Source organism: Gorilla gorilla, chromosome 8 (assembly GCF_029281585.2).
Source record: "Gorilla gorilla gorilla isolate KB3781 chromosome 8, NHGRI_mGorGor1-v2.1_pri, whole genome shotgun sequence".
NCBI classification, from domain to species: domain Eukaryota; kingdom Metazoa; phylum Chordata; class Mammalia; order Primates; family Hominidae; genus Gorilla; species Gorilla gorilla.
This window is the reverse complement of record NC_073232.2, coordinates 93,524,356-93,546,610: the sequence shown is the minus strand read 5'-3', so window position 1 is coordinate 93,546,610 and position 22,255 is coordinate 93,524,356.

Sequence of the window (22,255 nt, the reverse complement as noted above, 5' to 3'; positions counted from 1 at the left end):
GTATGACAATAATCAAAAACACAGAAAATGGCAAGTGTTGACAAGGTTTGGAGAAATTAGAACCCCAATAAATTGCTGGTGAAAGTGTAAAAATATGCAGCCACTTTGGAACATAGCTGGATAATCCCTCAAAAATTGAAATGTACAGTTACCAGATAGTCTAGCAATTCCACTCCTATGTATATATCCAAGAAAACTGAAAACATATATCTACACAAAACATATACATGAATATTCCTAATGGCAGTATTTTATAATAGCCCAAAAAATAGACACAATCCAAATGCTCATCAACTGAGGAATAGATAAACAAAGTATGATAAATCAAACCAATGAAATATTATTCATTCCTAAAAATAAAACAGCTGATACCTGCTAGAGTATGGATAAACCCTGAAAACGTTCTGTTAAAATGCTTATGAAAGAAGCCAGATGCAAAAGGCTGCTATTGTGTTATTCCATTTAATCATTCTGAAATGTCCAGAATAGGCAAATCTATAAAAACAAAAAGTGGATTCGGGGTTCCCAGGAGATGAGCAGGAAGGAAGAATGGGAAATGACTGCTAAAGACTGGATTTCCTTTTGAGGTGCTGATTGAACAGCCTTTTGAATATCTTTAAAAACACTTACTTGTACACTTTACAAGGGAAGACTTCATTGTATGTGAGTTATATCTCAATAAATAAAAGCAAAAATATTTTTCACACATATTAAAATAAATAATTGGAAGTTAGACTTGAAGTACAGATAATAAAACCATCGGAGCAATTTACCCATTTTGGGAAAGAGAATAGAGTATGGAGGTACAAAGTTGAAAAATTACATTTCCTTCCATCTCATTGGTAGTTTCCACATCTTTTAAAACAACTAGATTTTAGGGAAAATGCTCAATGTCTAAGATGGGGAGCAGTATTTCTGATATCATAAGCTAGAAATTACCATGCCTGTACCAAAATATCTCATATAGCCCATAAATATATCCACCTACTATGTACTCACAAAAAATTTTTAATAATAAAAAAGAAATTATTCATGAGTGAACAATATTTCCTAAGGATGACGAATATATATATTGATATAAAATGTCTTTTAGACAACATATCTCTATCTTAAACTTTGTTAAGATAACATTTTAGTTTGTTAAGATAACATACTAAGTTTGTTAAGATAACATACTAAGTTTGTTAAGATAACATTTTAATTATCACTTATGTTTTAACTAGCACAGTCAATATTAACACTTTTTGCTATGGCAAAGTTTTAACTAAAGGCTGGTATGGTGGTATACACCTATAGTCTCAGCTACTCTGGGGCTGTAGTGGAAGAATCACTTGATCCCAGGAGTTCGAGGACAACTTGAGCAACATAGTGAGATCTTGTCTCTAAAAATAAATAAATAAATAAATAAAAGTTTTAACAAAGTATATTTTAGAAGAGTTTCATAAAAGGCATAATTATAAGTGCTTGTCCAAAGTGCAGATCCATTTAGGAAGACGATGAATAAGAATACTTCATTTCCTAGAACTTTCTACCCAAAATTTTAGATCTATTTATTATAATTCTATTAAGTGTTTCTGAACAGTAATTAGCTGATTTTTTAATCTTTTCAAGTCATCTGGAAAATTCTTCATTCTTTTTAAAAAGCAAAGAAAAAAATCACTAACATTATAACAAAATATTCTGTGTTCATTTTCAGCCACTATAAAAGAATATAGCAAACTGGATAATTTTTAAGTAAACTAAGTTTATTTGACTCATGGTTCTGGAGACTGAGAAGTCCAAGACTGAGTGGCCACATCTAGTGAGGGCCTCCTTGCTGTGTCATAACACGGCAGAAGTGTAAGTAAGCATGCGGGAGACAGAGAGAAATCGGCCCAAACTTGTCTTTTGTATCAAGAACCCACTTCAATAATTAATTGACTCCCATGATAAGGCATTAATACATTCATGAGGGCAAAGCCTTCATGACTTAATCATCTTTTAAAGTCCCTACCTCCCAATACCATTATATTGGCAATTAAATTTCACCATGTTTTAGGGGAACATTCAAACCATAGCAGGCTTCCTGCCAAAGTAGTTATATTTATTTTGTAAAATATGTGGAAGTGAAAAGGTCGTAAGTGACAAAATACAGATACCATATTTTATGAGATGAGTCTTGGTGTGGCTTGGTGAAATGTGGCACATGTATCAAGATATTCAAGTAAACATCCACTGAAGAGCAAACATATGCAGTCATTTGAGAGAACTGGGTCCAATCAAAGGAAAGAGTGGATAACAACAACAGCAAAAAAGTTCAAGGGAGTCCCACCAACAGGCAGAACTAGAAAGTCATTATGCAGAATAGGGCAGATTTGGAAGACAAGAGTTCAGTAGATGGGAGCAGGACAAGAGGAGGGAATGTCAAATAGGAATACAACATGGTGAAAAAGTAAAGGTCACGCCTGTAATCCCAGCACTTTGGGAGGCCGAGGCGAGTGGATCACTTAAGGTGAGGAGTTGGTGAACAGCCCGGCCAACATAGTGAAACCCTGTCTCTACTAAAAATACAAAATAATAATAATAATAATATTAACAATTAGCCGGTGTTGTGGCACACACCTGTAATCTCAGCTACTCAGGAGGATGAGGCAGGAGAATCACTTGAACCTGGGAGGCAGAGTTTGCAGTCAGCTGAGATCGCATCACTGCACTCCAGCCTGGTGACAGAGCGAGACCCCGTCTCAAAAAAAAAAAAAAAAAAAGTAAAGGTAATAATAGGTAGTAAAAGGAAAGTGTAGTGACTATCTAAATTCTAAAGCAGTACTGTCATGGTTCAACTCACTTTGATTATGGAAATATTCATAATCTGATCTGTCCAATGGAGCAGCCACTAACACATGGCTAATGAACTTGTGGCTAGTGCGACTGAGTTAACTAAGTGTTGAATTTTCTTTGATTTTAATTAATGTAAATTTAAAGAGACACACGTGGCAATTAAAATAGGCTCTTGTATAAGGCAGCACAGATGTAGAATGGTCGGAGTTAAAAAGCACACAGTCTCTTCAAACAACAAAAAACATTGTTATTAGCTGTTCTTTATGTATGTTCTCACCCTGTGAGGTTCTCTACACTCACGTTTTGTGAGAAAACCCTAAAATTTTCAGACAATTTGGAAGTGGAAAGAACATGAAAACTGAGTATATGTAATCCAGGCATTAAAATAATTTGGCTTAATTCTCAATAAATTTCAGCATACTAATGGATGACCCTGGTCTTCATCTTATAAGTATTTAGAAATATTGAAGATCTTTAAGTAGGTATAATAATCAGATTTTTATGTAAGCGATCATTCTTTTTGCAATGTAGAGAAGCAGCAAATTCCTTGAGTAAAAAGTCTAGTTTTCATCAGATCAGTATTGATCCATATCCAGTCTATAAAGTAAAGGCACCTATCTCTGATAAGTCCTCAAACAATTTCAATTGACCTATGGTCTACCATTCCCCAAATGAGACTCCTTGCATCCATCATGTGATTATGGCATCGCATACTGTAGAATTACCATCATGGGCTGCACTTCTCAAAAAGCCAAAATACTCAGACTTTACTCTCATATTTAATGAGCCAGGTACATTGTATTATCTTTCTTCTGTAGCTAGAAATATGTAAATATCCCTACACCATGATGCTATTTATATTTATGATTAAGTAAATATGTCGAGATTAAATTACAATATGCCTGAAAGAAAACTCCATTAGCGAAATAATTTTCAAAACCTTGGTTATCATTATGAGAACCTGAATTTATCATGTAGGATTTAAATACATGCACAAGGTGGGCACGGTGGCTGACGCCTGTAATCCCAGCACTTGGGAGGCCGAGGCAGGTGGATGACTTAAGGTCAAGAGTTCAAGACCAGCTTGGCCAACATGGTAAAACCCCAACTCTACTAAAAGATACAAAAATTAGCCAAGCATGGTGGCACACGCCTGTAATCCCAGCTACTTGGGAGGCTGAGGCAGGAGAATCATTTGAACCCATGATGCGGAGGTTGCAGTGAGCCAAAATCACACCACTGCACTCCAGCCTGGGTAACAGAGCAAGACTCTGTCTCTAAATAAATAAATAAACATTCAAAAAGAAAATAAACTTTCAAGAGCTTAAGATCCTATACAAAAGAAGGTGCATATTACTTTTTATTACAAAAAATAAAAAGATTATAGATGTGTGTTTGTAAATGGCTCATGATTTCTAATGTGGCCTCTTCAACTTTGGCACTCATTATTCTACAGAAGAATCTTAAAACACAAGGTACTGATGAATGCAGTGACCAAGAAGTTAACAAGTGTGTGAGTAATTGTGGAATCTCCTTTGATTCAGATTGACAAATACGTGTGTAGATTTCACCTCATGGTACGACTAAGTTTTTCTTATTTTAAGAAACAGTGCTGGGAAAGCTGGATTCACATCCAAAAAAATGAAGTTTGACCTCCTACTCCCACACATGTACAAAAATTAATTCCAAATAAAATGAGTCAAATAGCTAAATAGAAATAAATAACTCTCACAAAACATAATGTGGAAGTTTGCACCTCTGAACGTGTCTGTGCCTCATTCATGCACACGAGAACCATGGCTTCTACAACTTGGGAAACTCTCCTCTAACTCTGCTGGGGCACATTTTGTGGTGGGACTCTCCACTCTGACCTGCTTTACTCTGAATTTTCAGCAACATCCATAGCCTAACTCTTCATGAAGCTTAGAAGACAAAAGAGATTTGTAGTATTGAAGGAAAAATAAGATACATGAATCTTTTCCAATAGATAATTTTAACATTGAAAAGAGCATACTACAGTTTAGGATCCTATTTTTAATTAATCAACGTATATTTTACCTATTCTACTATTTTTTTCCCTGGCTTTCAATTCCATCGCATTTCCATGTATCCATAGCAATTTCTTCCTCTTGTTTTATTTAGTTGACTTTTAAAAATCAATTACATTTTCTAATTCTTGAGTTTAAACTTTAGGTCATTTATGCTAACTCATTTAGTTTATTAAAGAAATGATTTGCTACTATTAATTCACCTCAACACATAATTGAGCATCTTTTAATAATCATCAACTGTGTCTGTTCTCATGATTATCTAAACATTCTTTAATTCAATTTGTCATAGTCTCCTTGACATGAGTATTATTTTCTAGTTCTGTTGTAGTCAATATAATTTTTCATTATATCGTTATTTTCTTTTTTAGTACTACAGTTAGATAATATGGCTTACAAATTATAATTATTTTGTATGTGTACCTTAGTGACTGAATTTTTAGAAATCCTTAAATATACTCCATTGTTTCTTGAAAATAAGGCATATTTCCTGTTAATAGAATATAAAATATATCTATTACCTAAGTCTTACTATATTATTCAAATATTCTTTATTTCTAGTTTATGTTTCTGTGTTTGCTTTGTCAAGCTCTGATTCTGACTTTCTGACTATGTTGAAATCAATTTCTCTATGTTTTCTTTCCAAAATATATTTTTTGATTGCTAAAAAATAAATGAATTGATTAATTTACTTGTCAACAGACAGAATATGGGCCTAGACCCTCACTCTCTGTTCATTTGTGTGATGAATAAATCCTCCCTTCAGGTCTGAATCAGAGGTCCAGCTCCCCATTTGAGTCAGTTCCCAGCACGTTTGGCCAAGTACCTGTATTATTCTGCTATTCAGAGTAGTACTGTCTCTTGATCCATTGCATGGGCCTCTTGTATGCTAAGATGTCCATCCTTGAAAAAATTCAAGCATACTCAGTAATTTTATTGCTCTGTTTACTTTTAAAAACTGGGACAAAAACATGGTTTTGTTCATTATCTCTAAATGTGACTATTCCAGTAAATGTGATGGTTCCATGCAAAACCTGATTTGCTGCACTTTTTCCAATACACCCTGCTGTATACAATAGTGATTTAATTAACAAACATAAGTACAATTACAAAAATAATGAATTGGAAACACAATTCTAGCATTCTGTCTTTTAATGAGTTGGAATACATTAATCCTTGTACATACTTGCAGTGCCCGGATTGAAAGTGCTATTAAATGAGGAAACCAAAAGTGAAGATGGGGAAAAGACATCAGCAGGATACACAGTATGACCACTTCTTATTTTTCCTCCTCAATAAAATCTAGCTACCATTTCCTTGTTCATCTGCGCCTCTTTCAGGAATCAACCTTGACTCACTCAAATGATGCATAGTCAAACATGATGAGAGAGGCTATTAGATAACAATTACTGAACCCTAAAGAGCTCTATGTTGACTAAGCTCACGAAAAAAGAATGCTTTCAAATAAAACATGTAAATGGAATTACCTTAACTTAGAGACTCACATAGATACATGTGAGAATGCCTATTCAGTTACATTAGGCTAAGTGTAAAGACCTGTCTGATCAGCAAGAGCTTACATTAAAATGATTTTGTTCTATATTTAAACAAGACCAAATGACTGATGCAAACTTTGGCAAGTTTATTCTAGACTTCACACTGCTCATTTTGAATTTTAGAAAAATAATTAAACCAAAACCTGTCTCCACTGGGAAAATAATGTTTGTAAGGAAAATGAAAGGTTTTTCAAATGGTATAAAAAACATCAGACTCTGCTTTTCTATATTTACTCGACTAAACAATGCTGTTTTCATATTTGCTCACTGGCCATGCTTCGAATGTCCCATCCTGTCCATAACAATGAACTGAACCATCTTACCAGGGCTATTTCTGCTATCTGTTGTATTAATTCCATCCCCTTCATCTCCTCTGGCATGTCCCTTCATGAAGTAGCTTAATTTTTGACAGAGCAATCCTATTAGAAGTAATTTTCCCCACAGCCTACAATAAGCACAACTGTATTAGGTCTTTTAAAAAACAGCAAGACTTTCTTTCTACACACAATCTGGTAATCTGTCCACAGCCCCGAATAACAGATTTCTTAAACTTTTATTTGTCATAGTGGCAAAAAAAGAAAAAGAAAATCATGCATCAGCTAATGTTTGGGTTATTCTTCCTGCAGAATTCTATAACAATTACCTCCTTTATGAAAATGATACAAAGGACAGCTGAGCACGGTGGCTCATGCCTGTAATCCCAGCATTTTGGGAGGCCAAGGCAGATGGATCACCTGAGGTCAGGAGTTCGAGACCAGCCTGGCCAACATGATGAAACCCTGTCTCTACTAAAAATACAAAAACTTAGCTGGGCATGCTGATGTGTGCCTGTAATCCCAGCTACTCAGGAGGCTGAGGCAGGAGAATCACTTGAACCCAGGAGGAGGAGGTTGCAGTGAGCTGAGATCACGCCATTGCACTCCAGCTTGCGCAATAAAGCAAAACTACCTCCGAAAAAAACAAAAAACAAAAAAAACAGAAACAAAGGACAGCTGACTATGTTTAAGCTAGACCGTACATATATTTTTATTTAAATCGCATTGCAAATGAGAAAAATATCTACCATACATTGACATACATTAAATACACTCAGTACAAATATAACTCCTAGCATAAATATAGTATGCAATATAATATGAAGTGTATCTAGGTGTTCAGAATGAATAGATGTGTACACATACCAATATACACATATGTATATAATATGTATAATTTAAAGTATTTCACACTTCTGTTCATTTATTCTATAAAATAATATTTATCAAATGTGTACTGTGTGCCAAGCACTATTCCAGGTGCTGAGAATAACCAGTGAACAAAACAGACAATCTTGCTCTTTTAGTGTTTATAGACTAGTGAAAGAGGAAACATATTAAGCATTATATATAATAAGTAAACACGTTAACAGTAAGTTAGAAAGGCATAAATGCAGGGTAAGCAGTATGGAAGTTTAAAATTTTAAATATGAGAATCAGTTTAGGCCTAGTTGAGGGGGCAACATTTGAGATAACTATAGTTAGACCCTCAGTCTTCAGAGAGAATCAAAAGAAAAAATAATACAATGAGTGATAAAGGTCTCTTTCTTCCTTTCATTATGTCTCTTTTAGGAGACTGTGAGTCAGAATGGTATTACTCCCACATTTTAGACATCCCTACGTAAGTCATTGGCTAATGTATAATTGTGTGTCTCTTTATCTTCCACATGGTGAGATGCTGACAGCTCTGAAATTATGGCAATTGATAAGGGGTGACAGGCAGGCATAGTTGTGTGAGTTCTGGTTGGCCAGCCCTGAACAGGCATGTGCTGACCATGGCTGAGATGCTATCAGAAGTCCACTTTATATAAACAGGCTTCTCTGTGTGTGAAAAAATGATGCTACCAATTTGAACACCAAGAAGCTCTTCAAAATTCTAATGTAGTCCTTCCTTAGGACTGGCAAGTTTGGGGAAACCTTCCTCCACACCCCCCCAACATAAAGCAGACAGATTCTGGCTGGCCAGCCTGCACAGACAAAAAGCTTACACTGTAGCCTCAATAGGAGACAAGATTCTTCCCCTAATGCTAGACTTCGATCTTGATTGTTTCATGAAATTAAATACTGTAAACAAGGCATTTTATTCAAATAATTCAAATATACTTCAATTACAGGAAATATATTAATATAATTAATCACATCAAATGCTCACATAAGAAAAAGTTTATGGTCAATACTATAAATGCTGTGAAGAGATCTGCAAAAATTCACACTTTATTGATGGCCGGAAGATGGCTCAACTCATTTAGCAACAATCTTCAGAGTTTTGGCCAGCAAAAGTACTTCTTGCTCTCACCTGAGTGAGAAAGGGTGTTTAAACCCATTCATGCCTGAGGTTGCAATTGTTTGAATTTTTGCAATCAGACCTTGGCAGTGACCTTGAGCAGTAGGATATAAATAACTCCCACATGCTTAGCGTTCCAATAATGGAACACTAGGCATAAATTGGAGGACACCTGTCACAGCAGTTCTATCCATTATCTCTCATTTAATGAGTGTAGGTATTCTACTACTGTGAATTTCCAAGTGTCTGTATGCCTTATTTTCCTTGTGTTTCAGACACAAACAGCAATAACAATAGTTTCTCATTTCCATTCCAAGCTTATTCTTCACTTTGTTTTCACAGTTAAAAGGCTGTATCCTCTGAGAGTCTTGACTTCTGATGTGATAACTAAACTCACCTAACTGTATATTCCCTATAGCTCTTAGTCTTCAATAGGTACTCAAATCCTGACTTTTGTGACAACACTGTCCTTTCATCTTACTTTTACAAGCTATGAGGCCATCCCTAAATGACATACTTAGAATAGCCCAGTTTGAACATGACATGAATAGAAATATTCTCTATGGATTTTTTCATGTGTTGCTTTTTTGGCTCAACATTCAGTTTCTTGGATTCAAACTTGTTGTTTGAGCTATTTATTTTATATTTATTTGACTTGTTTGTAATATTCCACAGGCAGCAATTTACTTGCCCATTTGAATGTTTAGGATAGTTAAATTCTTTCTAGTTTGGAGTTAAGAAAAATGGTGCTATGAACATTCTTCTGCATATTTTCCTGGTGAAAATGTGCATATATTTCTTTACAGCATCTGATAGAAACAGACTTGCTGAGCCATAGAATATGAGTAGTTTCTAAATCACTCATGTCATACTGTTTTACAAATGTACACATTTATACTCTGATAGCAGTATGTGAGAACTCCCATATCTCCATGTACCTGCCACCACCACTTGTTAGTGTCAAAATTATAGCTTTTGCCAATATAGTATGTATTGTTCTGAATTGTGATTGTAATGTTCAAATCCCTGATTATTAATGATTACTTTCATATATATATTGGTTTGGATTTCCTATTATAGTTTGTTCAAATTGTAGTTCTTTTTCCTACTGAGTTATCTCTTTTCCTTTGATTTGTAGGACTTCTACAGTTGTGATGACTTTCAATGATTCAACACTAAGTTTGAAGCTTGCTCTATATTTTATTGGCATACACTTACATTGAAAGGACTTTTTGAGGCCCAAATATGCTAAATTATCTATTATAAAAGGCTGTTGAAATTATCAAGTGCTTTTTTGATAACCATTAAAATTTTCATATATTTCTATTCTCTGTGATCTGTTAATGTTTTGACTGATATTAATTAGTTTCCAATATTAAACAAACCTTGCATTCTGGGTATAAACTGATCTTAGAAACTCATTTTTCATATACTGCTAAATGGCACGTTGCTAATATTTTGTTTAGGAATATTCATATATATATATCCATGAGTAAAAATTTAACGTATTTTTTGCATATCTTGTATATTTTTAAATTTTTGTGACAGGTTATGATAGTGTCATGGATTGAGTTTTGGAATGTTTTCTCTTGATCTATTTATTGAAAGAATTTGTTTGATATGGAGAATCATCTTTGAAAAACTGGCAAAATTTGCTAAGGAAGCTATCTGAGACCTAAGTTTTTATTTGAAAAATACTTCACTTCTTTCTCAATGCATTTAATGATAATATGATGATTTCCTTTTTTATTTATCCTTGAGTTAATATTTATCATGTATACATGCATAGTTAACCATAAATTTTTACCTTATTAGAATAATATATTTATATTATCTTAATTTCTGCATTACCCGCAGTGATGCCTTTTTTCATTACTGATATTATGCTTTCTCTTTCTCCATCTTCTCACTAGAGATGCACCAACTTTATTTATCTTTACAATTAACCAAGTTTTTGCTTTGTTTATCCTGTTATATATTTACTTACTTTTACATTAATTTCTAATATTATTTTCTTCCTTCTATCTTTCTTCACTGTTCTTTCTCAAGCTTCTTGAGAGGAATGCTTCACTCAATTATCTTTAGCCTTTCTTTCCTAACATAATTAAAGTTGTAAAGGTTTCACTAATTATGGCTTTACTTTTTTGTTTTTATAGATATTCTTTTTATAATAAATTAATTTTAAATATATTCTAATTTCCATTATGGTTTTTCTGGACTCATATATTTCATAAATTCCAAATACATGGGGTTTTTCTAGCTGGCTTTTCTTATTTTTTTATAGAATAATACAACTACAGCCAAAGAACATAATTTATATGATTTCATCTTTTAAAAATTCTTGAAATTGCTCTGTCATCAGACATATGGTCAGTTGGCTTGGCATATAACTCATATGTAATTTAAAAGCTATTTTCCTTCAGGTTTGGGGTGCAGTATTTTATAAAGGCCAATTCAATTGAGTTATTGGTTAGATTTAACAAATCTCCTATATGCTTATAAATTTTTTAATCTATATGTGCTGTCTAAACTGCCACAGTTGCATTAACTCTCTCACTGTGATTTTGGATTTATCAATTTTCTGTTTTATTTATTTTAATTTAGTTCTATACACTATAAGGCTATATTATCGGGTACATTAATTGGACATATTTGTCGCCCCATCTCTATTCTCTTTACCCACCATTTTTGTCTGTTTTTTCCCTGTGGTGATGTAGCCTGGCAGTACCTTGTCTGTCTACATGACAGATCTTTTAATTTGCACTACTAGGCTTCTCTTTATGCCACCAAATAGCTTATCTCTAGCAGCTGTTAAGCCATTCTGGTGCATAGGAAAACTTGAAAGTAAATAAAGTTAAAATCTCAGAGTAATCTTTTGACAAAAGGTCACAAGAGGAAATTTTCACATATCAAAGACTATTACTAACTAGTTTTTTCTTCCTGGACAGAGCAATGATTTTAATATAGTGTAATTTCATTAACTCCATCACACCTTATATACAATTTCTCATGTATTTTAATTTTCTATGTATATGTATATATTATATGTAATGTAAATTTCCTCCAAATTTTAACCTATCTACATTTATATCTATAGACCCATGATATATAGATATAAAGCAATTCCACTAAAAATCCCAAACTTTTTTGGTGAAACTTGACAAGCTGATCTGAATTTATTTGCACATGTAAAATGCCAAGAATAGCCAAGCAATTCTTGCAAAAGCATATGTTGGGAGAACTCAAACTGTAGCAATTAAAACATTATGTTATAGGTGCAAAAGTAGATAAATAGCAAGCAAACTGATGGAAGAGAGTGGAGAGCCCTGAAAAAGATCTGTACGTAATAGCAAGCAGAAGGCACACAGCAGATCACTGGGGGTGGAAGTGGGGGTGAGGACAGGGGGAGTAGCCTTTTAGGATTATTAGGATTATTATTAATGAATTATTTTTGAGATAAAAATTGTATATCTTCTTACACCAGGTACATAACCGAACTTTTTCATGTGTATTAGAAAATAAAATGTGAAAAGAAACACTATACAACTCTTACATGAGTATACAAAATGTGCTGATTCATTAATAGTAAGCAGTAATTTAGCATATAGATTAGGAGTAATAAAATATACTTTTTTCTGCTGAGTGACATAGAGCAGAATGTTCCTGTGGTATTTATGGGATGGAATCATAAAGTTCAGTCCATAAAATGTTAAATCTCTATAATCTGAAAAGCAATAAAACTGACCATTTTTATTTGCACCTTTAGGGACATAGAAGCAAACATATATCCACTGAAAAGCATGTTAACTTCATCAAAGCTGTAGGCTATTCCCTGGAGGAGAATAAATCTTGTGAGGAAACAAAACAAAGAATCCATTAGTAATACCCAGAAGTTTAGAATGTGGAAATATAAAAGATAAATTTGGTAGCAGTGACCATTAAAAAGCAATTATTTTAAATTTATAGTACTTTGCTGTAATATATATGTTTCTCATTTGAAATAGTAATATATTCTCTATATTAATTAATAATGGTTGCTATGAGTTGATGAAAATTGTTTCAAAGAATATGTGATCATTTATTAAATTGTTTTAAGTTAGGCAGTTATTTGCTATGAGAAGGAAAAGACTTTTAATGAATCCTAATTAAGATGGAACATTCATAAAATAAACATAATTAAAATGTTCTGGAATTTTAAAATTCTAAAATTGTTTTCTAAACGACAGGAATAGAGTCAGGCCTGCATTTGAATCTTAGCTTTATCTTTCATAACTTCTCTATGAATTCAAGCAAATTACTTAACTTTTGGGAGCATCAGTTTTTCCACATGTAAAAAAAGAGGCTACATGTCTCTAAGAGTTTATCTAAGAATTAACCCAGATAATATGTGTGAAGAAATTAACACAGTGGTTGGTACAGTTAAAAATTCATAGCACATGCTCTGTAAAGTTTTTTATCTTTATTTCGGCTGTGCACAAAATTGATTACCATAACACAACAAAATTTCCAGGCCTATGAGCAGAGCCAACCAAATCGAAAGAGTGAAAATTTTTAGAAAGAGGCATTGAGAAATGACAATCTTACCTTTTTAGTTTTTTGAAATTAGGCTAAAACATCCACTCTTTAATCAGTAAGTATAATATTAGCCGTAAGTTTTTAATAGATGGCCATATCAGACTGAAAATTATCCCACTGTTGCTGGTGGTTCACTCAGAGATTTTATCATAAATTTGTTTTTCATGAAAAATAAAATTCTTTGTTCAGAAGATTTTTTCAACATCTATTGAGATGATCATAAGACTTCTTCATTAATATGATGCATAATATTTAGCGATTTTCAGAAGTTAAAATAACTACATTCCAAGGATAGACTCCACTTGGTTATGATGTGTTATTCTTTTTGTATATTGCTAAATTCAATTTGTTAATATTTTGATAAGGAACCAAATCTACCTTTATGAGGAATATTGGTCTGTAGATTATTTGTTGTTGTTTTACTTTGTGTCTTTTGATGACTTTGGCTTTACTATCAGCATAATACCAGACTCATAAAATGAGAAATATTCTTCCCTCCTGTATTTTCTCAAATATTTTTTAGAGCTCATATCATTTCTTCCTTAAATGTTTGACAGTATTCACTACTGAATCCACTTGGGCTTTAACTTTTCTCTCGTGAGAAATTTAAACTAGTAATTCAACTTCTTTACTTGATTTAGATTTGCTGAGATTTCTCCTACTTCTTGGGTTAGTTTTAGTGGTTTGTAATTTTTTTTTTTTTTTTTTTTTTTTTTGAGAAAGAGTCTCACTGTGTCGCCCAGGCTGGAGTACAATGACGCAATCTCTGCTCACTGCAACGTCTGCCTTCTGGATCCAAGACAGTCTCCTGCCTCAGCCTCCCGAGTAGCTGGGATTACAGACGCCCACCACCATCCCTGTCTAATTTTTGTATTTTTAGTAGAGACGGGGTTTCGCCATGTTGGCCAGGCTGGTCTCGAACTCCTGACCTCAGGTGATCCACCTGCCTCGGCCTCCCAAAGTGCTGGGATTACAGGCGTGACACACCATGCCCGGCCGTGATTTGTATTTTTTTAGAGAATTGATCCACTTCACCCATCATCAAGTTTATTGACATAGTCATAGATTTTTCCTTTATTATTCTTTTAATGCTTACTATATCTGTAAAGGTGGTCCCTCTCTCAATCTTGATATTAGTAATTTGTGTATTCTCTCTTTTTTTCTTGATCAGTTTAGGCAAAATTTTATCAATATTTTCGTTCTTTGGAAAGAGCCAGGTCTTGACTTGACTGTTTGTTTACATGTTATCTATGACTGCACATTACAACAGCAGGGTTTAGTGGCTGTGAGAGAGACCATATGGTCTGTAAAGCTTCAAATATTTACTGACCAAAACAGTGAGCTGACCTCTGATCTACATCATTATTGATGTCCACTATGATATTTATTATTTCCTATTTTCTATGTGCCTTAGATTTAATTTGCTCTTTTTTTTAGTTCATTATGGTTGAAACATAGAGCACTGATTTGAGTTTACTTATTTCTAATACAATAATTTAATGCTATACATTTCTCTCTAGGCGTTTTATTTGCATCTCACATATTTTGATATATTGTGATTTCATTTTTTACATTACTTTTTTACATTTTTTACATTAATTGAGTGTACTGTCTAATTTCCTTTGTGATTTAAAGTGTGAATCAGACAATGTAGTGTTTCGTTTCCACACATTTAGAGATTTTCCAGATTTCTTTCTGTTGTTGATTTCTAATTTAAGCCTGTTGGAGTTTCAGAACATATTCTGAATTATTTCAATTATTTTCAATTGATTAAGACTTGTTTTATGGCCAAGCATATTATCCATGTTGGTGAATGATTCAAGTGCACTTGAAAAGAATGTATATTTTTGTTCAGTGTTGTGCTCTTCACGTTTAAGTTAGGCTAAATTGGTTAACGTTGTTTAGGTCTTCCATATATTCTCTATTTTGTTTACTTATTCTGTTACTTAGAGAAAAATAGTGAAAACTCCAGCTAGTTTTATGTATTTCTCCTTTTAATTCTGTATTTAATTTCTTGCAGCTCTGGTTTTCATTGTGTATACATTTGTAATTGATATACCTTCCTGTTACACTGTTTTATAATTTTGAATGTCCCTATTTATCTCAAATAGTTTTCATCTTAGAGTATATTTTAGCTGATATTAATTTAGCAACTTCACCTATCTTACGTTAATTGCTTGCATATCATGTATTTTTTTATCCTTTAACCTCAAACGTTTTGATTTTTTGAACCTAAAGTACATCTCTCTTTAGACAGCAAGTAATTGAGTCTTATTTTTAATACAATTAACAATCTCTGCCTTTTGATAGATTATTTACTCATTCACATTTAATATTACTGCCCGTATAATGGCATATTAGGTCTGCCATTTTGCTGTTTGCTTTTATTTATCTCTCTTTTTTGTTTGTTCTCAGTTCCTCTTTTATTGACATCTTTTGTGTTAAATATTTTATAGTACACCATTTTATTTTCTTTATTGACTAGCTTATTTCTGTGCATTACTTTCTAGTGATTTTCTAGGAATTACAAGATTTATCTTTAACTCACCACAATATATTTCAAGTTAATACTTATTTACCTTGGTTATAGAAACTTTGCACAAAAATAGTGGCATCCTATCCTCCCGTGTAATAGTATTGTCATATGTAGTGCATCTGTATATGTTGCAAACTAACAATGTGGTGTAATAAAAGTTGTTTTCAAATAGTCTTTCTCTTAAAAAATTAAGAAAAGAGAAGAAAAAAGTATATATAATACATAACCATAGTACTTATAGTATATTCGTATAATCTTGTATTTACCAAAATATTTACCGTTTCTGATGTCTATTATCTTTTCTGTGGATTTATAGCATCATTTTGTGTCATTTATCTTTAACCTAATGAAATTTCTTTAGCCTTTGTTCTAGTCCAGGGCTGTTACCAATGAATTTTCATAGTTTTTATTTAAAATTGCCTTTGGTTTGCTTTTATTTTTGAAGGATAGTTTCACTGGATATAGAAGCCTTGACTGACAGTTTAGATTTCTCTCTGGTTTCTCATAATTTGTGATTCAAAACTGTATGTTTTAAGTAATGTGTTTTAATGGCTCTAAATTCATTTATTTCTGTTTTTATAATGATTGTTTTTTCTTATTGCTGCTTTAGTATGCAATTCATTTGCATGGACTCAAACTATGGCATTTCTCCCCCATATAAAGTAGAGCTGTTGCTATTTCTACATAGCATTTTCTTTGTTTTGCTTTCGAATGTATATATATATTTGTTTTTCACATATATGTTTTTTATTTATATTTATATATACACACTTTGGCCTGGCTCTCTAGGGAGTTTTTCCTGAACCTGTGTATTTCAGTAGTCAGTCACTTGATTTGCAAAGATTATTCTGACAACTGAAGCCCTCTGCTCTTTGTGTAGATTGAATAGTACACTATAGTTATAGCAAAATTGCAGGTCTCCTTAAGGCGTTCCATTTTTGCTAGGCTCCCTAACATAGTTCAGCAGTCTGAAAGGATATGTGGATGGTAACCCACTAACTCCGTACGGTTCTTTCACTTCCAAATATCCTCAGCAAAAGTTATAAACATTGTTCTTATCTAATGCTCTAGCAGTTCTCTGTGAGTAAACATTTTTCAAGTTGTTGCCAACTTTTGTGTGTCTCCCTGAAAAGTTGATGTTAATAATTTTGTTTTATTTTACACTTGTTTTCTTTGGAAGGGAATATCCACCTCACGGTGCCTTCACTGTAAAGAATCCCACACTTTACATTGTTAATTTCTGTTATTGCATGAATTAAATATATAGTTTTCAAAGTTTTAAGTATATAAATTCAATTCTCTGATGAAATTCTGCATATTGTCAACATTTTTATGTACATGAATAGTAGCATTTTCATGTCCACAGTGATAACTCCAATAATTGGATCATATATTAGATCTATGTGTCTATTTTCTATTTTTTTCTCCGTCCCTTTTTTTGACATGCTACATATTTTGTATAAAAAATTTTAAGGATTTGGAAAAGTTAATTCCTATGATAGGCTAAGGCAGGGGAATCACCTTAATCAAATTAGGGACTGACAAAAACTGCTGAATTGCAGCTTTTATAAAGCCCTACTTACTCTGTTTCTAGAAAGAGGACCTCTAATTTCTAATCCTGTAAAACTTAGTATGGCCTCTGTTTTTTGTACGTCCTGGACCCCAGTCTCGGGGTTCTCAAGGAAAACTGCTAGAAAATCTATACCGATTTTTCAAAGACTTTTCATCTAGCTGAAGTGCAGAATTTTTGAGTTTCAGTATATAGGTGCTTTGCACTTAATTTTAGGATGAAGACTTCACAGATCACAATGGGGAACTTGTAAAATTTACTGTGATCTCACTTTCTTGTAGGTCCTGAACTGCAACTTTTGTTTGCTTGACATTCGGATACTGCTAAAATTCTACTCTGGTTTTCAACAGTTTTCCATCTCTCTTCTTAGTCTTTTGGCCTTCACAGTTTAAAAAATGTAACAACTGCCTCAAGGTAAAACTATTAGAGTGTTAGGCTTGCTTCTTTGCTCCTCCTTACTTTCTAAGAACTTGGATCTTCAAGAACTTACTTTTATGAACAGTCCCAAACCTGAAATTTCAAATCTCTAGCCATGGAGGACTTCCAGATATCTTTGTCTCCTGGTCCAAGCCATCTGCTTGATTTGCTGCCTCTTGTATCAAAGCAAAAACTGTCAAACTTTTCTAAGGAAAGATGCTTAAAGACTGCTATCTCATCTTTCTGTAGTTCCCTTCTCTTAGGAATCTTGAATCCTCAAATCCTGGTTGCCTCAGGGACTCACTAATCATCAAACAGATTCTTTTTTACAACTTATTTGTTTCATTTTGCATTTTTTTCTGTGAGTCTTTTCCAAATTCAAGTTATTCCATTATCTCAAAGTGGAAGCAGTAAACATGTATTAATTACTGGTAGTGTAAGACGCCTTTCGTTGTTTCTTGGCAGAATTGTTTTGACTAGTCTTGCATTTAGTCTATTTTTGTGAATTCTAAAATCAGTCTATCAAGTTTCTTAAAAAAAAAACTCCCACATTTTTATTAGTTGATTTATTTTGATTATTGGTAAGTTTAAGATTCAACTTTATAAATATTGAGACTCAGACCTCTCATTTATAAATACATTATGAAATTATTCATATTTTCTTCAATGTTTGTATCAATAGGTCTTCAATGTGATCCTTTTCTATAGAAAAAACTATAATTATTTATGTTGTATAGAAAATATAATATTGATTTTGCATGTTAATCTTCTATGTGACCATCTGACGGAACTTCTATTGTTTCTAATAGTTTCCCTTTAACTTTTTTGGAATTTATAGACAATCATATTCTAAGGAAAAAAAAAGAGAGATATATTAGGCCAAAAATACATATTTTTCCTCTTTATTTTTGAATTTTATAACTCCTATTCATTTGTCTTATTGTATCACTTTAACTAGGACAATAACAAAAGTAGTAACAATGGTGAGCATTGTTGAATCTAATGGAATATATCTAATTTTTGCTAGTTTGACGATTGCTATAATTTTTCATTGGTTATCTATTATCAGGGTAACAAAGTTCTGTTTTATTCCAAGCGTTCTAGAGTTTCCTATCAAAAAACAGGCAGTGGTACTTCTTAAATACTCATTTGAATTTATCATCTTTCATCTAAGTGCTTGAAATTATATTATTCTGTTTGCCATTGCAGATATAGGAAATATTACAGATTTTCTAAAGTCGAATCATCATTACATTCTTAAACTTATTTAGCTAAATTATTAATTTAATACACTACTTGATTGTTTTTGTGAATATCTTATTTATAATTTTTTAACCTATGTTTTTAAGAGAAACTGGCCAGTAATGATTCCTTCTTGTATTATCTCTGTCTCCACTTTTATAAGAGGGTTATAACAACCTGTGAAAGTAGATAGGTACTGCTGCCCATTTTCCGTACTTTGAACAACTTGCATACAGCAAAAACTTATATTTTATTTTTAGGAATATTTTATTGCCCCATTTTAAATGTTTGCTCTTGCATCCTACTTGCATTATATGTATGTTAATGCAGTAATTTTATTTTTGTTTATACTAGTTTTGAACATTTATAACCTAACAATTATATTAACACTTTTCTAGTTTTCCTAAGGAGCACGTAGTATTATTTAATCCAATCTGAACTCATTTGAGATGATTAAATTCAGCTTCTTCCCATGGATTGTGATAATTTATACACTTGGATTTCTACTCTTCTTACTTAATGTTTATTATTTAATATACTTTGTTGTACAAATATGTTTATACCCATCTCTTACATTGCAAAATTGTTCCATTTCAATTTATTCGTTTCCCACTTTTCCAATCACAGTAATTTGCATATTCTACTGTGTTCGAATATATTTGCATTCCTATCAATCCCATTTAATGTTAAATTTCCTTTTTATATATATGTAGAAATAACATTAATGATTATCCATATTTTATTTTTCTACTTATTTACTGACATCAATAAATATGCAAATTTTAATTTGCTTTTATCTTGCCACTCTGCAAACATTTCACTCATCTTTCCCATTATATGAACTACTTGGCATCTTTTGAAATAATAATATAGGTTTTATTTCTTGTATGTTATTACATCATCCCATTCAACAAAAGTCTTCTGTCTAATAATCTTTATTTAACACATTCTAAAATTTCATATCACACTATCAAAAGAACAAGAGATAACCATATGTTTAGTAATACGGGGGATACAACATTTTGTCAACAGCAGTTTTACTGGAATGAAGGGAAATAAAGAATTAGGTGCAGGAAGTAGACAGAGCTATTATGCATAACTCTGTCATCAAATTTTGCCTTGGATAAGAGCAAAAATAAAAACAACAGCAACAAAATCAGACATGAGCTCAGGGATGGAAAATAGGCAGTGGCAAGTTTTTCCTAAAGATGGATGACACCTTAGCAAGTGTTTATTCAAATCATCCAAAAGAGAATGCAAAGTAGATGAAAGAAAAGAAAACATGAGAGGGAAGTCCTTGAGTTAGCAAGAGGGAAGACATCACTGGTCACATGGGAAGTTTGCCTTTGAGGGGAATAAGGGCAGTCATTCTCTCAGCTATGTGCAAAGAAAGTAGTGGATGGGCAGCTTGAGAGACTTACACATCTGGCACTGACTGAAATAAGTAAGTATGAGAGGCACGATGGGATTTTCCTAGAGCTGCATTGTCCAATGTGGTAAGCATTTGCCGCATGTGGGGTTTAATTACAAATTAATATTAAATAAAGTTAGAAATTCAGTTCCTCAGCACACTATCCACCTCTCACATGCTCAGTAGCCACATGTGGCTAGTGGTTACCCTAGTGGGCAACATATTCTCCATCAATGAAGCAAGTTCTACTGGGCAGCCTTAGCCTACATTGCCTCATGAAGCAATAGGCATACAATTCAGTATTAACTATTAATGTAAATCTGGCAGATCAGGGGATCCCTGGAGGCTCTTCTCTTCCCGCCAAAGTTCAGATGGGTTGGAGAAATAATCTCATTGTAAAGGGCTGACTGAAGGGCTCTGTATTAGGCCATTCCTGTACTGCTGTAAAGAATTACCTGAGACTGGGTAATTTATAAGAAAGTAAGTTTAATTGCCTTGTGATTCTGCAGGCTATACAGGAAGCATCGTGGTATCTGCTTCTGAGGAGGCCTCAGGAAGCTTCCAATTGTGGCAAAAGGTGAAGGGTGAGGAAGGACATCACATGGTGAAGGCAGGAGCAAGAGAGAGAGGCTTTAAGTGGGATCTCGCTCTGAGTTCACAGGAGATCTCGTCCTTTAAAAGTGTATGGACAAGATCGTCTGTGAACTCAGGGTGAGATCTCATCACCAAGAGGATGGCTCAAGCCACTCAGGAGGGATCTGCCCCGATGACCCAAACGCCTGGCACCAGGCCCCACCGCCAACATTGGGGATTACATTTCAACATGAGACTTGGACAGGGACATACATCCAAATTGTAACAGTCTCCTTTAGCTAAACTCCTGTGTAGCCGCGGAACTGGCAGCCTGCTATGACTTCTTTTCCAAATTTGCTAGGTAATAAATAACAAGTTACCCTCTTGCTGCTTTAATTTGCATTTCTTCAATAACTAATGAGAATAAACTTTTTTGTTAGTTTGTTTCAACTCTAGGTAGTATTTCATTTTTGTACAAATTTTACATTTCAAAGTATATTTTGCTTAAGGACATAAAATCTCATTTTTTATTGGGATTAGGATTTTAAAACTGTGTTTGTTATGCTAAAAATGCCTTCTCCCAGCTTGTCGTTTTCCTTCTATGTATGCATTAGCCAAGACATGTTTTAATGTTTATGTATTTCAGTGTGTTTTTTTCTTTTGTAGTTTTGGTCTTTGGTATGAGACTTTACCATCCTCAAATGAAATAAACTATCATTTTTCTGGCATATCTTTTTTAATTTAAATCTTTAATATGTACATATGCACACAGAAACACATCTGCACTTACACACACATGGAATTATTTGGTGTAAATTATGAGATAGAATGTAACTTTGGTATTTTTAAAATATAAACTGGCTGTCATCTTAACATAATTTCTTAAATATTTACTAAATAATTCTTCCATTCTGTTTTAAATATATGTTCAAAACAGATTAAATGAGATGCTAGTTAATATAAGGAATATAAATGACAAATATATAAAATATACATAAGAAAGATATAGATATACACAAGAAAAATATACAGAAGAAACACTCTTCTGTATATTTCTTATATAAACTAGAATATAAGTCCAGATGTTCTTAATAAATCCACTAAGATATGATTTTTGGAATCACTCTCATAACTATTTGAATAACTGTACTTTTTAAATGCTCTGTAATATGTGTCAGTCTTAGTGTACTT